Raw genomic sequence first — 4,499 nt, forward strand, 5'->3', positions numbered from 1 at the left:
GAATCCTGGGTCAGGTGTTTCCTACACCTTCTGTGGTGGTGATGGCAGCCCTACAGAAAAAGGAGGTGGGCACCAGGTAAGCGGTGACAGAGAAGTGACTTCAGAGTTTACACAGTAAAACCAAAAAGGATTGGCACAGTGACAGCAGCAGTGTTAAAAAAGAGAAAGAAAATATGTATTTAGATGATTATAATAGTAATTACTTTGGTATGAATATAATTAATTGAGTGAGTGTTAGAGCTGGGCCATGACAAAAATTATTTTGAATGTACAATAGTATGGTTACCTAAAAATAAAGAGTCTGCTGCTTGGAATTAAGAAAGCCATTTTTCTCCCAAACTATCCTGTTAAAATTAAAACTCTCAGGAGTTGAAATGGTTTCTATTTGTTCCTATGCCCATTTCAGTTTGTTGGTTGTGATGGCTGGTCAGATAATTAGCTCATTACCCTTCAAACAATCTCTAGTGTGATTTTGTAAAGAGCCTGGAAGGTGTGGGGAAGAAGTTAAATGAGACCAACTGGAAGGCAAGTCATTCAGTAACTTCACCAGAGTGTAAGCTCTGTGAGGGCAGGTAATTATTTGACCAGCCATCACACTGACAAACTGAAGTGATGCATAATAGAAGGAAAATGCTCTATAAGTGCAAGAGAAATTGCTGTATCCAGAGTTTTTTTTTTTTTTAAATTTACTTTGCTTTCTTAAACAAACAAAAAGATATGACATTTTCTTAGAAAAAACAGTAAATTTACTTCAGGGTCTGAATTTCTCTCAATGACCTGCACAGAGGAACTGATTATATAGATTGAGTCAGTTTTCCTGTGGCCCATTATTTCTGAATAGTAAGAATCATTTAGAATAGGTTGGTTGATCTTATTTGCCTGGCTTGATTAAACATCTCTTTAGCAATTATAGAGTTACATGATGCTGTACTGTATTTGGCTTTCTTTTGGCAAGACAAATATTTGGCTTGTTTCAGAGGATAACCAACAAGAATTTGCATTGTAACAACTCTGGCTTGAAGAAAATAATAAAAAGTTATGAAATATTGAGTAGCTATACACTTTTAAAATTCTTGCATTCGCAGTTCAATAAAAGAATGGGGACTTGAACTAAGGGTTTTAATTCTCATTACCACTTGCAAAACATACTCTTTGTTCTTTGATAAAATTTGAAAAGTTAAGTAAGCAAGACCTTGGCAGCAGTAGACAAATAGCATTCTTTTGGCATCCACAGGGAAACATTTGTACAATCCACTAGCACCTCCCTTTAACAGGGAAATTCTAGAAGAGTTGCCATCTCCCTGGGGGAGGAAATATGGAGCAGCAGAAAACAACACAAACTTTGGAAGCAGTCATGTGAAAGCCAGGATCCCTCTAGTGCTTGTTAATTGAGGGGTCTTTGGGAGATTCTTTGGGAGCAGTCGAATGAAAGCCAGGGTCCCTCTAGTGCTTGCTGAGGGACCTTGGGGATGTTACATAACTACCCTGAGCCTCCGCTTCTTTTCATAGCCACATGTGGAGTGCGCAACACACAGGGCCAGTATGCTCGGTTTCAACTTTACCTCTTCCTCTTGGCCAATGGTGCTAAAAACAAGGATATTGAGTTGCACATCAGGCACAGTGTCAAGGACAATGAAAAGCAAGGAGCTCCAATTCTAGTTATAGATGATGCCTTAGCTAAATCTCAAGCACTCAGGGCAAAGTGGGCCCAGACATTGTTTGACCCATTCACTTAAATGATTTAAGAATCCCTGCATAAAGGGGAACATGTTAAAATGTCAATGAACTGTGAAGTTTATTCCTGGCTTTCTGGATGACTTCTCTTCCATTCTTGCTAGTCAAAAGTTTTGTAAATATTTGCAAATGATGGGAAGATCTGAGACCCTTAATTTGTGTGTGTTTGTGTGTGGAGGCAATGGTGGTGGTGGTACAAGAGTTTAAGGAGGCAGAGCTGTGGGAAGAAGTGAGGAGGAAGAGAGAGATGCAGAAGATCCTAGCAAAGAGAAGTCGGTGCCTGATGGCTTGGATGAATACAGGTGCAATTACAAAATGTGGTCTGAAGTTAGCAACACAATCAAGCGCTTTGCATCTGGTAATCCTGACACCTTTACATGCATTATAGAGATTCTCTCTGTTTCTTTCTCCATCTCTCTCTCCTTTACTCCTTTTTCCCTCCCTCCCTCCCTCCTTCTCTCCTCCCCTTCCCCTAAGAACTACAGATACAGATTGATATAGGTTTGTCACAGTCACACAGCAAATCAGCAGCTCACACACCAGGTCACCTGAACTTAGGATCTTCTTGGCAAACATTAATAAAATATTGCCTCTATCATGGTTTCTTTCTTTATATGAGTTTACTAATAATGTAGAAAACTTACTTTTCTTCCATTCACACACACACAAGCCAAGTTTATCTGACGCCTTGGAATGCGACTTTATGCCACCATCATTGGCTGAATCTTGTGAAGTTGTATCAAAAGTACCTGTTCCTGTGTCCACCTGACAGGCTTGCCATGTGCTCCCTGGAAGAGGATGAATAGTAGATGAGGCAGCTCCAGGGGCCATTTGTATCTGCTTCCTGAGTGTGTTCCTCCAATCAACTCCTGTCTGTCTATGTTCCCAACCCTCTCGTCTCCCTGCCTTGCTCTGTTACCCCCACTTTCCTCCTCCCTTAAGCCAACCTGGAACTTTAATTGCAATTCAGCCCTTACATAACGTGTATTTTTCCTTGCCATGGGGGCAACCCACTGGAATAAGCTTCCTTCTTCCTTCTTCCTCCTTCTTCCTTCTTCCTCCTTCCTCCTTTCTCCTTTCTTCCTTCTTCCTTCTTCTTCCCTCCTCCTCCCCCTCCTTCTCCTCCTCCTTCTCCTTCTTCTTTGTCTTTCTTCTTCTTCTTCTTTTTTGAGATATAGTCTCACTCTGTCACCCAGGCTGGAGTGCAATGGTGTGATCTCAGCTCACTGCAACCTCTGCTTCCGGGGTTCAAGCGATTCTCCTGCCTCAGCCTCCCGAGTAGCTGGGATTACAGGCGCATGCCACCAGGCCTGGTTAATTTTTGTATTTTTAGTAGAGACGGGGTTTCACCATGTTAGCCAGGCTGGTCTCAAACTCCTGGCCTCAAGAGATGTGCCCACCTCAGCCTTCCAAAGTGTCGGGATTACAGGTGTGAGCCACTGCACCTGGCCTTAAACTGTCTTCTTAAAGCAGCAACAAGAAGCTGCTTTAGTCAGTGACATGGAGCTAAATCGTGCTAATGAACTACATTCAGGGGAGTTTCTTGATGATAAATGTACTTTTTTTCATAATTTGTTTTTAAATTACAAATAGAAGGCTTATTTTAAAAAACATAAAAGTATGTAAAGCAAAAAGTGAAAATCTTCTATCCCAGTGTTTACTTTGCAGAGGAAACCATTATCAGATTCCTGTGCATCTGTACAGAATTTTCCCATGCACATATACATAGATATGTACATGCATACATTATTTTTAATAGTTTCTAAAAAGTGAACTCAAACTATTCATGCTATTTTAAAATTTTCTTTTGTTCAAGTTATAGGTTGGTGCAAAAGTAATTGCAGTATTTGCTATTACTTCCAATGGCAAAAACCGCAATTACTTTTCACCAACCTAATACTTAGGCTCTCTGTGCCTCAATTGCTTTCTGTGAAATAGACAAAATAATAGTATCTCCCTTGGGGTTGTTGTGAAGTAAAGTGCTTAAAACAGTGCCTGGCACATAGGAAGGTAAGCTGTCAGTAAATGTTAACTATTTGCATTATTGCCATAAATTATTAAATAGTCGTTTATTGATTTACATTACATTGTTTTTAATTTTTCACTATTACAAATAATGCTACGATGAAAATCCTTGGACTTCATCTTTGGACATTTGAGCAAGTATTTCTGTTGGACAAATTCCTAGAGTTGGAATTCCTGGGTTAAAGGCTATGCACACTGCTGAATCCAGCTAAATTACCTTCTAAAATGTGTTCCCTAATACAACAAATCATGTACACAGCCTTCTTCAGCTCTGAGCATTATCCCTACTGTCCAGTTTTCCAGTATGTGGGAGAAATGACAGTTCATAGTAGGCATTTCTCTTGTTTGGTGAGGTTATCCATCTTGCTACACATTTAGTGAGTGTTTATATTCATCCTTCTCTCCTTTGATTATTTTCTCCTAGTAGGTTTTTTATTTATCTATCTGAAGAATTTTGTTATATACAATAGGTACTAACCATCCTCTGATATAAATGCCCAACTATCCTCTACCAGTTTGAACCATCCACTGGGGACATAACATCATATAGAATGCTCATTTTCCAGCATCATATAGAATGCTCATTTTCCAGCATCCTGCATCCTAGAGGAGGGAGCCCATCCTCTAACTAGCATTCCAGCTGTGCCTGCGCGAGGTTGTTTCATTGCTCTGTCAGAAGAGCTGTTCCAAGCAGGATAGCGTCTGACATGACCAGCAGGTTCCACGGTCATGCACTCACT

Source organism: Macaca thibetana, chromosome 12, assembly GCF_024542745.1.
Source record: "Macaca thibetana thibetana isolate TM-01 chromosome 12, ASM2454274v1, whole genome shotgun sequence".
Classification (NCBI taxonomy): Eukaryota; Metazoa; Chordata; class Mammalia; order Primates; family Cercopithecidae; genus Macaca; species Macaca thibetana.